Raw genomic sequence first — 22,858 nt, 5'->3', positions numbered from 1 at the left:
TCAAACCAAGAAAGGAGATAGAGTGGGAGGGCGCGAGAGAGAAATGAAAAGAGCAAAGGAGATATTTTAGTTCTTCCCTTCAAATATTCACATAAGACAGCATTTAACATGTTTAAGAGCACACCAAAATAAAATGAACATGATGAACTACGAAAAAACCGGAGAGCGTTGTCGGATGTTGACACAGCCTGTGATATCCAACATGACAAACACATGTGGCTCTCAGCCATTCAAATACCAAGAAAAGCTGTGGGACGACGTATGTTAACTCCTTCATTCATTCATTCATTTATTCAATTTTTCCAACAAATTTAGAAGCAATAATTACAATAAATAAAATATAACATCAGAAAATACAAATGACATAAATATTCAAATAAATCAAATGTAAAGAATATGCACCTGATACAGAAGATAATATATCAAATATGTTGGAAAAACGGAGTGGTCCACTGAAAAGCAAGGCTTGTAAAGTGTGGACAACTCAAGACGAAAAAAAGTATAACACTAATAACTATACATCTATACAAAAAAGATAATGAAAGAAAGATATAAATAATAATTATAATAAAGGAAATTGAAATTAAAAGATGAGCAGAGACAAAAGACAACAAGACACAAAAAACAAAACAACAACAAAAATAAAATAAACAAACATTGCTGCACAAACTGCGAAGACCGAAGAAGGGATAAATGGAGAAAGAGAAAGTAAAAGATAGGAGAGGGAGAGAGAGGGGGGTGGTAGAAGTGTAGTCAATCCGACACCTTCGAACCGTTTCAGCGCTAACAAGTGTTTCTCTGGTTTTCGTCAATCAAGAGCAAGAGTTAATCGGTGCTTTCTAAAGTCATCAACTTCAGAAAAATGGGGGGGGGGGGCACTGAGCGAGGCTGGGAGGGTGTAGAACTGGGAGAGACTGTCCTCCCATGGCGGGGACCCGGATGGGGACATTTGGAAGTGTTGCTATAGAAAGTATGCCGTTTGATGCATTCTTTGCCTTCTCGAAATACTAACATGCAAGGGAGAGCAAATATTCATATTTCTCAAACTCGTATAGTGCTCAGCAAAACCAAAAAGATTTACAGGTTTTAAAAATGCATACGAACCAGCAGCCTAACATTTCCCTACCTCAAATCCTGAACTACTTTGTCATATCTGGCCTTGTTCATTACCCACAATGCATCATGTTCAGCAGTGTAGTCTTGTTATAATACATAGGCCCAGGTGGATGACAACATAATACTTTACTAGTATTCAATTCACTCATATCGCGATAATTATGTTGCTAAGTTGCGGAAAGGGTACCTTTCAACTAAAAATTAAAAGTAAAATCAGCTTCAATGCACAAATAAAATTATCGGCTAATTTACCCCCTATTACAATACTCATCTAAAAAAGATTTATTCTACGAGTAGCTATTTATAACATACACTCAATTAATAATAGTAATAGCGGTATTTATAAAGCGCCTTTTGCCTGAGGATACAAAGCGCTGCTATTATTACCCCGGCTTTAGCTCGTGCTGCCATCACCGGCGCTCAGTGCATGCAAGGAATTAATCTTGCCGGGTACCCATTCACCTCACCTGGGTCGAGTGCAGCACATTGCGGGTAAATTTCTTGCTGAAGGAAAACACGCCATGGTTAGGATTCAAACCCACGACCCTCTGTTTGAAAGGTGAGAGTCAGAACCACTGAGACCACGACGCATGATGTTGGTCAGTAAATCCCCCTTATGATTAGAGAAAAAGCGCCATATGCCGTAAAAATGGAAAAAGTATTTTGAGAAATGTATTGAGTGGAATCGCAAATAACATAAGATTTTCATGCAAGGTACTCTTTATTATTTGATATGAATAAACTAAAAGAAAATATATCGCATCGTAAACAATTATAATTTGATTGGATTTAGAAAAATACTCTGCCACATTTCATGCGTGTGAATCTAACTCAGTAAAACTTTCAAAACTTAAAGTTCAAACTTCCAGGTGACATGCAATGCATTCGTATAACATAGTTTTAACAAATGAAGCTAAAAATATTATAACATTACATTAAGCTACGTGTATTTTAATTTTCCTCATACATCTCCTGGGAAAAACCATATGAATAGATGTAATTTGAAAAGGGATATATTTTTCCCTCATGGGACTATAACGTACGTGTGCGGCTGCTACGATTTCAAGATCATGAATGAAAATCTAGATTGCTTCACCAAGTCAGAATGCCTTACAAATTTCTGAGCAGTAATTTGAGTGCGACGTTTCACTTAATTTTCCGAAGTCGTTGATATTATATTGCTTTGATTTAGGTTACCACTTACATTACAATACATTTGCGCTTGTGTATATGAATACATATAAATGTGTGTGTATATATATATATATATATATGTATAAACATATATATATTACATATATATAAATATACACGTATAAGTATACATCAAACCAATAGGCAAAGTAATAAGCAAGAATGTATAAAATTGAAACACGGAAAACAATATGTCCGCTTGTTTTACACGACTCGACATGCTCGAGAGTTATAGTTATTTATAATCTTATATGCAATAATCCACTTCATCGTTAATATGTTGAGCGCCAAACATATCCTTAAAAAACCTAGTCTTAACAATGTACATATACATATATATATATATATATATATATGTATATATATATATATATATATATATATATATATATATATATATATATATATATATATATATATATATATATATATATAGCGGAAGAAATTTTCCAAAAGCCTCGTAACACTGGCGGTCATTCATAGTGGTGAGGGTCAATATAGAGAAAAAAATGACTACGAAGTGGTCGTTGCTCCTTGCTTCTCCATTTAATCAAGCTTTCGATCAATGCATGATCTTCCTCAGGACTATAAATATATAAACAAAGTACAAATACAATACAATAATATAATAATACAATATGATGGCCTCTATAATAATCTAAACATGTTTCACGGTTACTTATAATTATTAATTATTTTTTTATATCATTTATATCATTTATATCATATAATATGTTCTCTTGTTTATATAGTGTAAAATAATTAATAATTATAAGTAACCGTGAAGCATGTTTAGATTATTTTAGAGGCCATCATATTGTATTATTATATTATTGCATTGTATTTGTACTTTGTTTATATATTTATAGTCCTGAGGAAGATCATGCATTGATCGAAAGCTTGATTAAATGGAGAAGCAAGGAGCAACGACCACTTCGTAGTCATTTTTTTCTCTATATAAATATATATATATATATATATATATATATATATATATATATATATATATATATATATATAATATATATATATTGTGTGACAGAAATGGATGAAGAGAACAAAGGTAGGCGTAACTTAAATCAAGGTTCCCCAGAGCTATCTACCCTTTTGGAAAAATTGGTGATGCCGTAAAATGTCTCTGCTGGGAATCGAACCCGGGCCCTCAGCTTTGAACGCCGGTGCCTTAACCACTAGACCATAGAGACAGTTTAGAGGCTAGGGCGACCCTAATCCGATTGTCCATCAATTTGAAAGATTTTCGAAACCATACCAATCATAATTTCCTTTGTCGGGTGAAGGTGGGTTTTGAACAATGACAAGCCGCCATTTTTTAAATATATATATATATATATTATATATATCACAAAAATGACCACCTAAATGCAATAATTTGACTTTGATAAATCAATCGGTTGCTATAATAGAAAGGGTTTAATATTCACTTTGAGCAAATAATATTCCGCCACCTTGAAGGGATGGTCCAGGCTGGAGATATTATATATCTCAATAGAGTAAAATTCACAAACCAAAATGCTGAAAATTTGATCAAAATCGGGTAACAAAGAAAGTTATTGAATTTTAAAGATTTGCATTATTCGTGTAAAACACTGCTAGCTCGGCATGTCCTTACGAATTTTTATGAGCTGGGCTGTTCTTTCTTGAATTGTTCTTTCTTGAATTGTTCTTTTGTATTTTATTATCTGAAATTAGGTATATTAAAAACAAATTCTACCAAGAACGAAAACAATTGGATTGACAACTGATTACGTGCATTATTAATTGCTGCAACTTTTTTTTTCATAATCGAGACACATCATGTATGAAAAAATAAAACATTTATGATTTTATGTAATAACGTAAGAAATAGGAAAGCCCACGTAATGAATATTCATGACCACATATAACTGTTTTCACTAAATATTGACAAACTTTAAAATTCAAAAACTTCGTTATTTGTTATCCGATTTGGATGAAATTTTCAGCCTGTTGTTCTGTGAATTTTACTAGATATAATTCAAGATATAAATATTTTCGGCCTGGACCATCCCTTTAACAATGAAATATAAGTTATTGACTTTTAAAGTTATCACATGCATACATGTGCATTGAAGGCTGAAGTTACATCGAACCTTTCCTAAAACAAATACATATCCCTTCATGCTTCATACATGTCATATGTACACATGAGATTACGGAACATCGCTTTCTGGAGCTTTGGCATATTGCCAACCCAGCATGAAGAGTTGAACTCGTACGTATAGGATTTTTTATCCTATGAAAATATGGAAGCAGTATTCTAAAGTATATATCCTAAAAACGAATATTGCTATTCAGTATGTTTTCATGAATTAATTACCCCAAACAAACAGATAAGAATAATAGCAACAATTATACTTAACTATTTTGTGCTAATACGTCAAATTGGACGAAACGATAAACCAAATTATTAGCATACAGTGCTTGCTATGTCGGGTAATTCTCAGGAAAGTTGTCATTTTAAAAATTAAAGAATTTTTTACACAGCCACGGAGCCACAAAGCGGTATAAGATGGGTGTAAAGTGTTACCCATTGAATAGTAAAAAAAACATAGGCAAAAAACATGCGTCTACCTGGCAGAAATTTACTTCATTACCGTACATCAATTTCTAGATAGCTCCTCTAGTTATTCCGAGATAAACATTTTGTAAAAAAAAAACTATTATAAAAAAACCCCTACAAACTTTGTACTATGTTCAATGGTATCATTTTTTTTTTTTTGGGGGGGGGGGGGGGTTAATATATTTTCGTCTGAATACTCTTTATAATTTTAACATTGAAAAGTTAAAGAAATATATATTAACGTGTTGCATAGACCCAATTGCTTAGCATCGCTTAGTGAGCTGAGGTAGCCACAAAACAAGTATCATTCTACTAGCAAGGGTAAGTCCTGTGATTTTAACTGTACGGTAGGACACAAGCTGAAGTCAGAGAACGATTCAACATGTTTAAAAAGTTATTTCTTAAGGGAAGACTCTTACCCTTTTCTCGTATGAGGTAATAGTATACTCCGAAACAGTCCAGAGTTAAAACAAAATAGAATCGTCCAGGAGGAAACTATCCACGAAAGAATGTATTATTCCAAAGTCCTGGTGTACCAACATCACATGAGCGTCGCATCTGAACAGGGAATAACAGATTCCAAGAGATGGGCACGTTAATGGATTTCAGCTTTATGATATCTCCTCAGAAACTCTCTCCCGTTAACCATCACACATCCTTACCGTTCACTCGCTCGAACGCAAAATGAACTCGGATTTTGCTATTTCTTCATATCAGCTCCAAAGTGTATACATATCGTGATGACCATGAAGCTCCCTTTTTCTTTTCTTTCTTTTTTTCTGGTTCGTTCTTTCTCTAGCGCTCTCTCCCTCATCTCTGATTCCCTCTCGCCCATCTACCCTCAAACGATACCGCTTCTAACAATTGTAACATCAAAGGGAGACGCCGCCAAGCACTTCCAACAATAAGCGATTGCATACAAGGCAAATAAAACGCAGCGGCCTGCGAGACTTCGAGGACAAAACGCACCAGCATACGCGAGGTGGTGTTATCCTCTCTTTCTCTTGTCCCGTCTCTCTCGTCCTTTCTCTCACACCAACAAACCCGAGCACACAATACAAGAGGACACATCGACAAGACCATCACTCCTTTCTCTCCTCTTCTCTCTCTTGGGGACTCCTTTTGTAGCTGATGAATGAACTCTAAAGCGGTTCTGTTGTTGCCGAAGATAATACGCGTCTTTATTCACCGCGTAACGGTCACTTAAGTTCGACACCATCCCATTGACGCAGTGTGCAATGAGGATGAATGCTCTTAACTTGCTAGTTGACTTTTGAGGGGGAAGAAAAGGGGTCTGGCGCTTCAAAGGAGGGACCGTATTTGAAGGGTTATACCCCTTTGCATTGAATAAAAACTCTACAAACATAGATTCCAGGTTCATTATTTAACACATTCCTAATAAACTTCGCTGCAAGATCCGTAATCTAAACAGAATCCTTGTCATTTGAACTGAGTGGACCGGTCACAATTCCTGAATTTTATTTTCCCCTGAAGTTTTCAGGAGCACATTTGTTTTATACATTTAGCTCCCTTTGCCATCATCTCTTGATAATAGAAGCGGATTTAAAGATTCGGCGCACCGTTATTCCTACCTTTCTGCACCCATTCTATTTTTTCCGTCAAGTTTTTGCTGGCTCCATGCTAAGGATAAATTCATTTTGAGAATACCCTTCTGTAAAGGAAAGGCAACTCTTGGAGACTGTGCATTTAGCTTCGCAGATCCGAAAGTGTGGAACCAACTTCCCCTTACCATTATAATGGCCCAATTTATAACTGTTTTCTCTACTCCCGAGCAACACTGAAAGTTGTCCCTCTTTCAGCTCGACCCCCCCCCCATTGCCCCCAACACCCGAGCCCCTTTCTGAAATCAGAAAGCTCCTTGATGAAATGCATCCCAAGGTATCGCAAAGCGTGCAGGAGATGCATGGCATAAAGAAAACAATAGCACTGGGTAACATGAGCTTTGCTTTTACAGCTCGCTGGACGGCGAAAGATCAAACGCTTATTTACTCCAGACGCCGTTCTCGAGTGTTGCTTGCTTTCCTGAACTTCATCTGTATTGGAGATATGGGCCCGGTTTCACGGGACACTGATAAGTAAAAATGCGCCGAAAAAACTTTGGAACATGCGCATGAGTTATAAACACATATTTAGTGGCAAGTGAAGTGTATGGCGGGATGTCAGTGAACTTATCAGCAGCTTGCCTTGGTCGCCGAGTGATGCCATAGTCCGTATTAAACCATGGACTACTACTCTAGGCCCATGTTTAAACAAACCATTCTGTATCAAGGCTAAATGTAATTTTAACCAAACAATAATCATCAGCGGCCAATCAGGAACTGCTTTCCATTGAATCTGTAGCAAAAACATATTCGAGATAAGGTATACTGATAATATTCTTCATCATTTATTGACCAAATATTCTTGTTTTAGAATATATGATTTCAGTATATGATGCAGTATCTCTACTAGCTATTCAAGATTGTGAGAGCACAGGAAATGAACGAGAAGTAATGAAAGAGAGAGAGAGAGAGGGGAAGAGAGCGCGCGTGTGGATATTCAAATAAAGATATTAGGAGCTGGAACAGAGAGCCGTAAAAACAAACAAACTAAACAAAAGAAACAGCTAAACAAATCAACAATCCTTGATTTACAAACAAAATGATAGCCCTGTGTAGCTGCCGCTCACTAGAAATTGTAGAAATTAAGACTGCCGCCATGTGCATGTAATAAAAAAGTGCCAAAGGCGAAGAGTATTTATCCCATTTTGTGTGATATGCGGATAGCAGTAAGAAATACATTAATAATCACTGTGAACACACTCGACCGTTTAATTTCTTTCTGGCGGCTTCTTTAGACCCTATAATTTAGCATTTAGCAACTATGGTTGATAACGGCAATAAAGATGGCCATAAAGATGCGTGCTTAGTCTTTAAACAGAACGCATTCCGTCCGATCATCCCAGCGATATGGTACCCTCGTCAGAGTATCGACATGTGTTTGTTTCTCACGAACGAAATAAGACGATAAATGCATGTGCATTTGTGCATGTACATAAATTGTGGCGCCAATTATTATTTCATTATATCATTGTGTTGTGTTTTATATTCCCATACAATTACTGTTTTTCTTGAATTAATTTATTGCACATTTTGTATGTCAAGTTTTTCAACCTAAATGCAACGCTGAATGCATCTTCTTAGGTTGCTCATTTTTGGATACATAATACTTAAATGCAAAGCGCATATAGTATAGTAACGGAGAAGTTATAGCGCTATATAAATATGGATTTTATTCAATTATTATGATTACCATTATTATAATTATTATCATTATTTCAATCATGGTGCACACATTTTACATACATATACTGAATGTACGTAATGAATACAAATGCTTTATGTATACATTTCATAAATTATTCTCCAGTTACGGGTAAGGTGCATAAGCTTCAATTGCATTCGTTCGGAAAGTTGCAAAGTTGCAACTTCCCTAAACGGTACAATTTCTTTTGCAGGAGTTTCTGCATTTTATTCATAAATCAACAAATGAAAATAGAATGATACAATGACATAAATGAGTACATTTTTGTGTGACAATTGAAAATATAAATAATGAATAAGGCTGAAAAATACATAAATGAAGCACGTAAAAGCAGTAACGTGGGTAAAAATGCAGGGGCCAGCTATAATAAGCAGGTAACTGCTTGAAACAATAGCCTTTCTATGAAAAGCATCTAGGTGCAAAAGTTGCAGACAAGACAAGTACCCCACTTATAACATTTCAAATGTCCAATATGCATTTTTGACTTGACTTGTCGCTGAGAATCAGTAAACTCTTTGTTCACCAAAATTGCACAATTTGATACTCCGTATAAGTCACTCCATTCTGTTATATTATTGCTCATATGATTAGGCTCATCATATACACTCTAAAAAAGTTTACCAAATAATATTGGGTAAAATGGAACATGCATGTTTGTTGGGTATCTTCTTAAAGAATATTTTGTAAATATTACGAATAGTTGCGTTGAAATTTACCCTTCAAGCATGCATTTCGCCTAATAGGTGGAAAATTTTCCCAGCAAACATGCATGTTCCCTTTCTACCCAAAATTGGGTAATTTTTTACTCTCTGTTTTTAGAGTGTAATTGATCCTATTAAAAAGAAGAGTTCTTTAACGGACAGTCCAACTTTGTTTTTGTTTAATTCTGTTTTAATATGGGTTTCTTTAGAAGTTCAGAATAAACAAAAGAAATTGTATATTCAGGTTACGGGTAAGGTAAGCTTTGCGTTCGTTTGAAAAGTTGCAAAGTTGGATTTTTCCTAAACGGTACAACTCTGTAAACAAAAATGTATAAGGTTGCAAAGTCGCACTCAAGAAAATTACCGGTGTCACAATTCAAATGTTCAAAATGCATTTCTGACATGCTTGACTTTTGGTGCTGCGAATCAAAAACTTTGTAAACCCCCAAATTAAACAATTTGATACTCCTTACAAGTCACTCCATTCTGTTATATCTTTGCATATGTTTTGGCTCATTACATGATTATATAAGGAGCCTATTGGGGTAAAAAAAAGAACTCATTATAACAAGCCATCCACCTGCGTCGTAACTTTTTTTTTGTTGGTTTAATTCTGTTACACCGGGTTTCTTTATAATTTCCGAATAAAACAATGAATCAATATAGATTTAAAACAAGCAAATGTATCATTTTAACGTTTGCCAGATAATTCCAACATAAACTGTTATCCAATGGTATGGCTAATTCCTTTTTCGCACTGTTTTTTAAAGGATTTTTTATTATATTCTCTCAAATCAAAATACACATTCACATTTTATAAACAAGTTGTACACGTTTTGTGAAATATGATTATAAATTATACAATAAATCCATATCCATAAAATTATACATCAAACATCAAATATACTGGAAATTAATACTGATGTAGTTCAACAATTACAAAATGAAATATTAACAAGATGTATTAAATGACAAGAGAGAAAAAAAAATGTTACCAGTTACGATTTTGATCATCATCCTCATCGTTCTAATATCAGTGCCCAGCACGATGGCCGTAAAACACTGATTTGCCTCTGTTGTTAATATTACCGTCAAAGCTCCAGAGAAAAACCTCATCGAAATTGTGAACTTTTTGCACGTTATTCTCAAAATCATCGTGAATATGTGAACAGTTTTGGATCAGTTGTGTAATGTGGACCCCCAGGAGTGAAATGTGAGTTTCTCGTATATAAGTTTGCTGACTTTACTTCTTAAAAAGCTGACCCAATTTGGCACCTACAATCTAGAAACCTATACACGGTGATGTCCTTCACTCAAACCGGGCAGTAACGGGCTGAATATTGCTCTCAAACCGTTCATCGAAATCTTTAACCACTGTGCCTCTCAGCCCATGACGGATTAATCGATTGGTCAACTCTTCGTGTACTGGAACAAAAGCCCGTACCCCTGTCTATTGTTTGCTGCACCCCTCTGCCAAACTTTCTGAATGGAAGGACAAGATCGTGGCACCTCTGAAAAGAAAGTGACGAGAAATGCTGGCACAAGACAAACGCGGCAATCACAACCGGCAAGTGAAACATCTTGTCCATGTTTAAGTATATGTGATCCTAACGACAATAAGGTGCTTTTGGAAACGATAAAGAAAGCAGTGAGAAAAGCAATCAGAGAAGAACTTCAAGAACTTAAGAAAGAACTCAACAGAGTGTCTACACTAGCGGAGGCAAACGAATCCAAAATCACTGCACTTGAGATCGAAAATGGAAACAAAGATACACAAATTGCAAACCTTGTGAAACGTCTTGAAAGTCAAGAGGAATCGATAACTCGACTGCAAAATAAAGCTAAGGATGCTGAACAGTATTCGAGGAGAAACTGTGTAAGAGTATTTGGTATACCCGAAATCAAAGGTGAAAATACGGATGAGATCATGCTTCAACTTGCCAAAGAAAAGCTCGGCATTGACCTGCGCGTCGACGACATCGACCGTAGCCACCGCGTCGGACCGATCCAGAAGAGAGATCCAGCGATTGGAACGTCGCAGTCTACAGCAAATTCAACGCCGGATAGACAAAGACAAGCACCTTCACAGTCGACGTCAACACCGACATCATGGGCCACGATCGCGTCGGAAGCCAAACGAAAAAAAGCCCACCATCGCCCGATCATCGTGAAATTTGCGACGTACCGAGCGAGACAATCCATAATGGCAGTGAGGCGTCGACTGAAAAACTCCGGTATATCCATTGCTGAAGACCTAACCTCATCAAACTACGAGATATTGAAAGAAGCACGAACATCACCAAAGATATCTGCAGCGTGGTCACAAGATGGACGTATCCTTGTAGCTCTACCAGCAACAAACGGAAAATCCATCAGAAAAGTTATCAGCTCTGTTGAAGAAGCACGAAAACTGAGGTGAACGATACGTTATATGATTTTGATATCTCCCCTGGGAGGTCTGCGATCTACCTCTCGTAATATTTTAATTTGACTTTTTACACCTTGTATTAATTGAAAACATTCCATACCCCCATCCCTCTACGTCTGTTTCCACTTTTTTTTTTTTTTTTTTTTTTTTTTAGTGATTTGTTAAGAGTTGATTAACATACTTTGTCTCAAACCCTATGCTATTTTACTAATGTAATTTACTATTAGTTATCCTTTAAAAAGTAGCTAAAATTTCCCTATTTATTGCATTTTCTGTTATACCTTTTGTTTCCGTATACTTTGAATTTTATCTTTCCCTGAATATATCCAGTTTATCATATTAATGCTATGACTATACAATACCCCTGTGTTTCTTGTGATAAACCAGTTAAAAATAATCAAAGAGGACTACAATGTACACATTGTCTTGTTTGGATGCACTCGTCATGCGCGGGAGTTAAAAATGAGCTATATGATGATGTAAACCATGAATTCTCTAATTGGGAATGCACAAAATGCATATTTCAATACTTACCTTTTGCAGATTTTCAATCAAATATACATACAAGTCACAAGCATAAAAAAGCTGTGACTCTTCAAAAAAGACAAATAAATTTGGGCATTTCTAACTCGGTTCAGACTATGAAGTTTTCCGATTTTGATAATCATGGTTTTAAATGTGCACACCTTAATATTCGCAGTCTATACAGAAATATTGATGAAATTCGAGTTTTCTTGCATGATAACGACATAGATATCCTAGCACTTAATGAAACTCTTCTAGACGAGTCTATTCATGATAATGAACTTCGTATACAGAACTATGAACTGATACGTAAAGACCGTAATCGTAATGGGGGCGGTGTTGCTATTTACATTAAATGTTCAATATCGCATGAATTAGTAAATTCACAAGTTCTTGACCCGCTTGAACTCTTATTAATTAAAGTGCGACCTAAGTTCTCCACTCCATTCCTGTTCATTTCATGGTATCGCCCACCAGACAGTAAAGCTGATATTTTAGATAAGTATGAACATGTCCTTTCGTTTGCGGATGCTTTTCACTTAAATATCATTGTGATGGGTGATGTAAACTTTGATATAAGTAAAAGTTTCAAGTCACATGTTATGAAGCGTTACGAAGAAATAAATAATTTGTATTCAATGCAACAAATAAATTGTGATCTGTACACTCGGGTCACTCACAATACTAGGAGCTTAATAGATCACATGCTCACAAATGCAATTGAGAATATTAAATCTCATGGTGTAATCAGTCTCGGGTTAAGTGACCATGACTTGTGCTTTTTGATTTTGAACTTTAAATCTATTCATATTCCTAATATAATCAACTATAGAAATCTTAAGTATGTGAATCTAGAATCTTTTCATAGTCATTTGTCCAAACATTCTTGGAATGAAATAAGTGCTTCTAGAACAATTGACGATGCTGTTAATTTATGGGAATCCTTTTTGATGGATTCTATAAATGAGTTTGCCCCAATGAAAAAGAAACGCATTCGTCACCAACCCGCTCCTTGGCTAAATGCAGATATTAAGAAAACTATGACGAAACGGAATGAATTGAAAAAGAAAGCATCAAAGAACAGTGACGAAAGTGTTATGAGCATGTATCGTAAAACAAGAAATTTGGTTACTAAAATGTGCAGGAAAGCAAAAAAGGATCATTTCTCAAAGCAATTACAAAATATTTCCACTACTTCAAGCAAGAATGTATGGACTGTACTCAAACCTTTATTGCCTTCTAAAAAATCATGTAAAATCGGTGCTACTGAAGATAATAATGATTATTTGTTAGCTACAAACTTCAACAATTTCTTTGCAAATGTTGGTTCTGAACTGGCTTCTGCCATCCCCACTGCAACGAATAATCGTGCAGATACTGACTATATAAACTATAGCCCTCCACAATCGTGTTTTGAATTTAATCCAGTTACCGAGGATGATGTTCAGAAGATAATTTTGGAGTTGAACAATAAAAAATCAACTGGTGTTGATGATATCTCTTTAATGATGTTAAAAATGGCAACTCCTACTATTATACCATCTCTTACACTTATTTTTAATAGATCATTATCTGAACATGTGTTTCCTACAAGATGGAAGAAATCAAAAATTGTACCAATTCATAAATCGGGTGACAAAAAGTCACCTACCAACTATAGACCGATATCCATATTACCTTCTGTTTCAAAAATCCTCGAGAAACTCGTTCAGATACAATTAACAGAATATTTGAAATGTCACAATTTATTGTCTAAAGCTCAGTCAGGATTTAGAAAAAATCACTCGACTATAACAACACTTGTCAAAGTTACCGATGATTGGCTAAATGCAATGGATCATGGTCTGTACACTGGTGCAGTCTTTATAGACTTACGCAAAGCGTTTGACACTGTGGATCCTGATATTCTTTTGAAGAAATTATCTTATATTGGTGTATCTACTGTTTGCTTACCCTGGTTCTCAAGTTATCTAAAGGGTCGTCGTATATATACCCAATTTAACTCATCTACTTCTGCGGACTCCGATATAAACTACGGTGTCCCTCAAGGATCTATACTGGGTCCGCTTTTGTTCCTAATTTATATTGATGATATCGTAAAGCATATTAAAAATTGTTCTATTCACCTATATGCTGATGACACGGTAGTATATTTCTCCCATAAAAATGTAACAACTATTGAAACCCAACTGAATTCTGAGCTGAAAAGAATAAACAACTGGTTGTGTGATTCCAAACTAAGTCTTAACTGTGATAAAACAGTATGTATGCTCTTTGGCTCTAGAAAAATGATTGGTAAATGCAATAGATTGAATTTGAATGTAAATGGAATACATATAAAACAAGTAGAATCAACCAAATATCTTGGCATGTTGTTAGATCCCAGTTTAAAATGGAATTTGCATATCGAATATATATGTTTTAGAATAAGCAAACTCATACGTTTATTAGCCCGACTACGTCACTATATTGATCAGAAAAATTTGAAAATTGTGTACAATGCCATTATCCTCCCTATTTTTGACTATGGTGATATAGTATATGGTTCAGCATGTGCAAAATACATCGAGTCATTGCAGAAACTTCAAAATAGAGCATGTAGAAGTATATTAGGAATAAGTCCATACAGTCGCGTGTCTATACGTGAGTTACATGTTCGTTTAGGTTGGAAAACATTATCAAATAGACGCTGTTATCATCTAAATACAATGGTCTTTAAGGCTCTAAACGAACTTGCTCCTCAATATTTAAAAGTATTTTTCCAACATACAAGTAGCCAGTATAATTATTCTCTCAGGTCCCATGGAAATTTAATATTAGCGAAACCAAAAACAAATTATTGTAAACGTTCATTCTCATACAGAGGTGCTTCTCAATTCAATAATCTCCCTGCGAATCTAAAGGTCCCTTGTAGTCTCAAAGTCTTCTTACATAGGCTCAATGCCTTCCTCCCTGATCTATGAAGTATTTTGAATTTGATACTGGAACCCCCCCCCCATGGTCCCCATTTCCCCCTTTTGTTCTAAGAGATTTTGGTAGTATTTTCTTAATTTCTTGTGTTTAAATCCTTGGACCCCGTGGAAGAACAGTACTGTCTATGGGCAGAGCTGAACCGGGTGTCCTTCCGATTTCACATGTCTATTTGATATTGTTGTTTGTTTGTATATATCTGTTCTTACTTGATATTTTTTTTTTTACATATCTTGCTTTTATATGTTCCTTTGTACACTTATGTTTTTATTGTGAATTTCGGTAAATAAATAAATACAAATACAAATACAAATACATTCCCTTCCTAGCGCAGCACGTTCGCTCAAGTTTCAATTTTACAACCAAAATATTAAAAAAAAACTTTTACCGAATGAAAAATAACTTTGTACTGACCATTAGAAGCCGATATTGAAAAAATAGATATAACTTAGATATAAATGGGCCTTGAAACTGAGCATCTGCAGTTGGCTTCTTTAGGTGTTATTATCGTACCGGTACTATAATAAGGTATGTTTATTTGATTGTATTTATGCTGATAATAAATGTTGAATGTATATAACTGGATGGTAGGTTTAACGTTATAGTGAATATAATTTTCACGCGCTGGGACCGACTGATCATGTACCCCCCCCCCCCCACACACACACCCGACGGGAAAATTGCCTAAACTCTTCACTTCAGGGGTAACCTTGTCGAACTGTTAAACAAATAGAGCTACTGTTAAAGTATTTTCTCTTCTACCTTTTCCTTTGGAGTTGGGATGAATGACATCACTCAAAACTTTTTGCCAGCCCGAAATGGACGACCTATGGTAGCCTTAAGGCGTCTGATTGCCAACGGGGTGATCACGCACGCCAAGCGGCCGCTACCCCCCTACTGCGAGCCCATGTAACCGAACCCTAATAGTCTAACGTTCCGTCAAAAGAACCTCCTTTCGCCTCTCTCTTAGTCCCCCTTCATATTCGATGGCCGTTTAATATCGTGTTTACAGAGCCCAAAATAATAATTCCAAAGAATATCTGTCACTTCGTGTTATTATCGAAGGCCACATCAGTGCTGATACGGGCAGCGATAATGACAGAGAATGTCGGAGCCTGCTCAAATTGTCGGGGGCAGCTTTGATGTTTGCTCGTACTGCCGCGCGATTCGAAAGTCGATCCAAAATGATATTTTTATCAGCGCGTGCCGATTCATTTAGCTGTCAAAACGAGTGTGCGCTAAAGTTCCCAAATGGGACTTTTTCAGGCGTACGATTTGACGGCATCGTCCCACTAAACACGATTACACGAGTTGGAATGTTTTCGGCTGGATATGTAGGAAGACGAAATACAGATAACAAACATAATTGGTAACACCTAATAATTATTCAGTTCGGTGTACAAATGATTATTTGTACACACCTTTGGTCATAAATGTCGTCCATTTATGGTCTACCTTTTAATGAAACAAAAAAAAAGCATCGAAACATTTAAAGAGACAAAGAGCTAACCATCTGAGAGCCATGGGACGTACAGTACGACCCCCAAAAAACATCCCCCAAACCACCATTAAGACTACCAGTCCACGAGTTAAGCAGCCAACCATCGCTCCCAATTTTGTATACTTTGCCCGATACGCCATATCAAGCCCCCTAATAATTTTTTTGCTCATTACGCCACTGAACCATACAGAAGTGTGCTCCCTCCCACTTTTGAAAGTGAAGACCCCTTAAGGGTCCACCCCCCCCCGCAAAAAATAATAATAATTCTTGATATATTATGTACAAACAATACATATAACAAATGAATATCATCTCTTAACTAATTAATAGATACATTGATTTGGTCAACGAACATGATTAAAAAGGCTGAAGACATGCTTAGGAACTGCTGGCAATGTATGCAGGGATGCGCGTACCCACACTGCCATTATACGTGAGTGCCCCCCCCCCCTGAATTTGTACCCCTGCCATTTTGTCCCCTCTGTAATTGTTCCTCTTCCATTTTGTACATCGAACCATTCTGATTTTTTTTTTTGGGGGGGTGGACCCTTAAGTTAGGAGAGCAACATATAGAGAAAAATGCTCATTAACATGATTAACATTATCTCAACTTAATCTTAAAGATTACATCAGACGAGTGAGCTACAGACATGTGTGCTGAAAATAAACTTCCTAATAATGAATTAAAGGGTGCACCTGGGGCCCGTTTAAACGCAAGTCAAAAAATCAATCGCAGGTCCCAAATGCGCGCTGTTGATTGGTTGAAAATCAAGTTGCGCATGATTTTTTTTAGAGTTGCGATTGATTGCAACTCTTTCTGCAACGGGCCCCAGATTATTTTATATTTTAAGTCATGTACTACATGTCTGAAAGTCATCTCTCATGTGTGGGTACGCGCATCCCTGCATACATTGCCAGCAGTTCCTAAGCATGTCTTCAGCCTTTTTAATCATGTTCGTTGACCAAATCAATGTAACGATATGCCTCCCTTGAAATAAAAATGACTTGCACAGCGATGACTATCAAATGCATTATAGTTCCCAATCAAATATCTTTAATTCTTGGAGGGCAAATTTTGAATAGAAATCAATTTATATAATGGAATACAAACGAAGAAATTGTGATTTTTAAAGGATGTTTTATTGTATTCTCTCAAATCAAAATAAACATTCCATAAGCAAGTTGTACAAACTATTTGAAACATGATTATAAATTACACAATAAATCCATAACAAAAATATAATTATACAAATTATACATCAGACTTCAAAGATACTAGAAATTAATACTAATGCGGTTCAGCAATTACAAAATGAAATATTAACAAGATGTATGAAATGATAAGAGAGAAAAAAGATTAACAAAAAAAGTGTTGTTATACCCCCCCCCCCCGTCCCTAGGTTAGGGGATAATGAACATGATCGATTAGCTCATTGAATATTCATGAAGGTTTGCCGAGAACTGTTCCACAGAAGTATTGCAAATCTTTGAAATTTCAACTTTGTTATTCTTTATCAGATTTTGATGAATTTTTCAGTGTTTTGCTTGTCTGATATGTCTTTATCTTTGTAAGCCATATTGTATTCAGCCTGGAGTTACCCTTTAAATGACGTTGTTATTGTATAGCTACGTTAATCAATAGGATGGCGTGGGGCGGGCGTTCAGACCATGCTAAATTATTCCATCGACTTTCTCAGAACGGAATTCACAACATCTATAACATAAGGAAGAAAGGGTTTTCGGTTAAAAGTACAGGGGTTATTAAATAGGTCATACAATAACAGATTTTCCGTAAAAGCAAACGCGCTTCAAAGGAGCACCGTCTTGAAGTCGATTTAAGCGAACAAAAAGGCGTAACAATATCCATTACCGGTCGTTCTGTAAGCGCTCGTCTCTATTTTCTTCGAAACAAAGAAAGTGCAAAATTCGGAAAATGAAGGTAACGGTAGAAGGTGTACATGCATGCACTCTGGAAGCGACCTAGAAGCAAAGATTTCAGGTGTCCCTTTCTCTTCATGGACTTCTTGTTGCCCAGGAATTGGCTTTGGAACCTCCTTTCTTGTTTTTTCCTTGGGGTTGTTTTGAGCTGGGAAAGTACTTTCATGGCCTGGACACTAACCCGTGATGTCGGAAGACATTTTCTTTAACAAAGAATGCAAGTTTAGAAGAATAAAAGGCCATCTGGCATCATATGAATCATACACTGCAAAATCTCCGGTGTTGATTTAACACCAGCCCGGAATCTATATATGTCCACACCAGAGAAGTATTAAAACAACACCAGTTTGGAATCAAACCGATGCTGTTTTAAAACTTCTTGGTGTTGTATAAACACCTATCTGGTGTTAGACTAATACCAAAACCGGTGTTGTTTAACACTTCTGTGGTGTGGACATACATAGATTCTGGGCTGGTGTCAAATCAACACCAGAGTTTTTGCAGTGTAAGCAAATTATATTGCAACTGGTTTATAAAGGAATCAGTTATGAATTATCCCTAATGGAGCCGTTTGATATCAGCGATTGGAGATTCGTATTAGTAGCATAATTTCAAAAGGCTAAATGGAGTACTCAATTATGAATGATAATAACTATACTCGCTCATATGATAGCGCATACTAAGTCTTTATCAAAAGTCTCTTAGCGCTCAACAATAAATGAAAAATAATTACCCTGGCATTAGCCAAGCGATACATGCTATATGTGACATGCTCTAAGCGTTTAAAGGAATAAATTACAGCCAGGTTCCCACCTGGGTAAATTGCAGCACAATGTGGATTAATTTCTTGATGAAGAAAATTACGTCATGGCTGCTTGGGATTCGAACCCACGACTCTCTGTTTCAAAGTCCTGAGACTAATCCACTGGGCCACAACGCTCAAATTTAGTGATGATTTAATAGTTTATGTCAATAAAGTTAAAACAAGGGGGAATCCCCCTAAAATAATCATACGATGATGTTGATGATGCGAACAACAATACTCAGTGCAACATTAATCGACAAGTTCAGTCTGCCGCTACTACTTCTACCATTGAGTGCTACTAAAGGCCACCGCACACCTTACGACTGTTCGCGATCCGATTTTGGAATAAATCGCATTTTGCTCATTTTCTGAATGTGAATGGAACATATTTTTTCATCTGAGGTTAAATTAATTGAAGGAATGCTAATATAACCATTTTGTAACATTGTAAGCTTTTATCTTGGAGTATAGCACAAATTAGTTTCAAATCGTAGCCAATCGTACGACTGCTATGACGTCATTACGACTAGATATTAAATTTGCTTTTATTCCAGGAAGGATGATAGCATAGTCACAGATTTAAACATAGGCATTCGGACGATGATTTTGAACATTACACGGTAAGATTTTCCAAGTCTCAATAATACCCGGGGGGCCACTTCCATTCACGAGTGGATACCATGCGCGACCATGGGGTCTCGAAAAGCACCCTAAACACGTAATTTCCATATTCTGAAAATGCACCCCTTAACAAGTATTGGCGTGTGAAACCCTACCCTTAACAAGTATTGGAAACAAAACGATACTCTTGGCAATTATTCCCTGAAATGAACCCCTAAACAAGTACAGGAATGTTTTATTGTAACGGGTCCTTTGGTTGTCGGCTTTACCTTATTCATGTTATTTGGTTTAGTACGACCCCACCTTCTACACCTCGCGCAAATAGGACTCTAAACACGTAGTGTTGGGGCAAAAAGGACATCCTTTATAAAACATTTTAATTTTGTTTTATCATCCCCGCAAATTCAACCCTAAACACGTAATTTTCCCAGTGAAATAAATTTTTCATTATTTTTGTATTTTTGACACCCTTTTCACGTTACGTACGTAACGTGCCCTATCGTGAAAAGGACATCCTTTTTACGTGTTTTTTTGGTCGCGCATGGTATCCACTCGTCAATGTAAGTGGCCCCCCCGGGCAATAATAGCATCAAAATCTACTACGTTTTATTCCAAAATTGAGTCGCAGACTAATCGTAAGGTGTGCGGTCGCCTTAACTGCTATACTACTACTACTACTACTGCTACTACTACTACTACTAGAATCTTACCGAATCTTGGGTTTGTATAATCTAATCATGTCAGCATGGGTACCACACTACAGGGACTGTTTCACAAAGATATCAATGACTTTATGCATGACTTTACGAATGATATTATGGTGACTGGAGAATACGATAGGTCAAAATTAGCTCAAATGTTTCCAGTGATATTTTTCAAGTAACTCACTCTTAGCAACATGGTTCATCGAGGGTTCTATGCTTGTCCAGTATTTGGATCTTTAAAAGATTAACTGATCATGCTGATAAATTCCGAATTACCTTGAACATCCACTTTGGAGCCCTTTTAGGTCTTGTAAGAAATCATTTAAGGTTCTTGAGCACGTACAAAAACTTTTGCAGTAAAACAAATATCATCTTCAAAACACCTTGGATTATAATAATTTTGGATATGGGGTGTTTATTTTGACGATTCTTTGGTATATATTATTCGCAAAACATCCTCGTACCCGTGGAAATATGGAGTTTTGGCAATAACTATGCAGACGCTTCCTCTAACGCAGGGAATATTTTTTTAAAAGCCCTTCAATGACAAGTCAGCCTTTGTCGAATCAAAGCAGCTGCGCCGTCCTGGACTCTGTACAACCTGCATTTGCAATTTTTCGTCCGGTCCGAATCTTAGGACGATCTGCTGTCCAGTTCCACCAACTTTCGACAAAACCTCTCAGCCGTTCATCGTGATTCGACCCACATTTTCAAAGGAATTGGTGCGTTGAAGAAAGTGTCTACGCAGTGATTGCGAAAACAATGTCGTCGTTGCTTTCCACGTACTGTCAGTGACGTAGGTCTGACATGATCAATCATGTATCACGCCCGAGTGAACAATCGGACCGGATTACTCATTGGGCAGCGAGAACGTAGAGCGCACGTCCAATCAGAAAGGAGCTTTCCGCGTGACCCGAAGTATGGCGTAATGCATTCTGACGAAATCGTCATTTTGACGCCATTTGAAAACGGGAGTGCAGTATCTTATCGGATGGACTACGGAGATTGTGAGGAATGCGAAGGGAATATTAACTGGTCAATGAAAATAACGAAGGGACTGAACTTGAATCACGCTTTAAAACAGGGACAATTTATAGAATTTCTAAAATCATTTTGTCTCTACTTCTCTTAATGTTGCGTGTTCCTTGTTTAATTTAGATATAGTTAAACTTGTTACATGATTATCCTTTCGACTTAGGGCATCTAGTTTAAGTTCCTGTCTAGCCATGTTATATAGAAACTCCATAAGATACTGGGCCTGTTTGGCAGGAGCCGCGGAACCAAGGGGGGGGAGGCTTCATCCCCTCCCTTTCAAAACATCTTGATCTGTTTTAGGCATTCGAAGGCTTGTTACATGAGTGCGAACGCACCAGATTCCCCTTGACAGCACTGATCAGTTCTATCAATCAGTACTTTAACCCCACCATTAACTTTATGAATGGCAGAATATAGTAGAATGCACTTACCAAAGAGTCTTGGTAGTCCTGAGAAGATGTTCTTTTAACTATCGACGAGTTGATCTACTGCTGCCAAGTAAATGCTGCTGATATGTTCGTGAATGTATAATAAAGTTTATCCAAAGATGTTACACACATGTTTCAGGAACCTCGGGGCTCAAAACAAAATCATGAAATGCTATGCATGTACACGCGTGCATGAATCCAATTACAAAGTAGGATTGGAGCAAAGAAAATAAGAGCTTGCAGGTTTCGACTGTGTGTGTGTTGGGGGGGGGGGGGTGTCCCAGCCTTTAGAGATGAAAGTGGACACCGTCTGTTTACTTTCGGAAAGCTAAAGAGATTTGGTACCTCATCCTTTTCGCCAAAGTCCAGGTGTAGCTAGACGTACATCTCGCGCAATTCTACAAACTTAGTCAATCAGGCAAGGATCATATCAGAGCAGACGACATATTCGGAGAAAATGGAGTTTTGTTTTACGCGGGAATCGGGGTTGGAACACGTGCCGAAGTGCTTCGGCGAACCAGTTATCGAATCCAGCTCTGTTTAGATTGTGAGCCACCGATATGTTATGGGATATTCTTGAGCAATCCCTGCTATTCAGCAATGCGCGGCATGCCAACAGAACCTCTTGAACTCGTGCCGCGGTCAGATAGCGGCTTCTGACAGCCCAGCTATACCGAAAGCTTCCCGGAGATTCACTGATTACAATTGCCAGTTAACGCAGAAGGGTGCCCTCCCTCAAAACAGAAAAAAATGGATTGAAAGGATGGAAAACGTCTGATATTAATGGACAAAGAGAGAAGATTAAAGAAGATTGGTAACATTTCGAAGAGAGATAGTCATGGAAAGAGGCGCAAGGTTATGGGCAGACAGATTTGTACAAAGTAAAAGAGGACGAAATCAGTCTAAAGAGCGAGGAATCAAATATTTGATGTCCCTGAGTATAAATTACATCTTATTTCAATCAGCAAA

At 36.8% G+C, this 22,858-nt stretch overlaps 1 protein-coding gene across 4 annotated transcripts in view; it reads right to left on the bottom strand.

Annotated features, from left to right (window-relative positions):
• The window catches only part of LOC121414226 (palmitoleoyl-protein carboxylesterase NOTUM-like), a 41,810-nt gene extending 19,686 nt beyond the window's left edge, over positions 1-22,124 (bottom strand). The window contains exons 1-2 of one of the 4 annotated variants that reach the window (XM_041607330.1): positions 21,893-22,124; positions 5,329-5,467 (exon numbers count right to left, since the gene is read on the bottom strand). The gene's annotated coding sequence lies outside the window, so the exon portion shown is untranslated. Of the gene's footprint in view, positions 1-5,328; positions 5,905-15,619; positions 15,987-21,892 lie in introns of those variants that run through there. The other 3 variants (XM_041607331.1, XM_041607332.1, XM_041607329.1) reach the window with 3 other exon arrangements.
• Positions 22,125-22,858: the final 734 nt, after the last annotated feature.

This window comes from Lytechinus variegatus, chromosome 4 (assembly GCF_018143015.1).
Source record: "Lytechinus variegatus isolate NC3 chromosome 4, Lvar_3.0, whole genome shotgun sequence".
Classification (NCBI taxonomy): domain Eukaryota; kingdom Metazoa; phylum Echinodermata; class Echinoidea; order Temnopleuroida; family Toxopneustidae; genus Lytechinus; species Lytechinus variegatus.
This window is presented reverse-complemented; position numbering and strand designations above follow the sequence as displayed.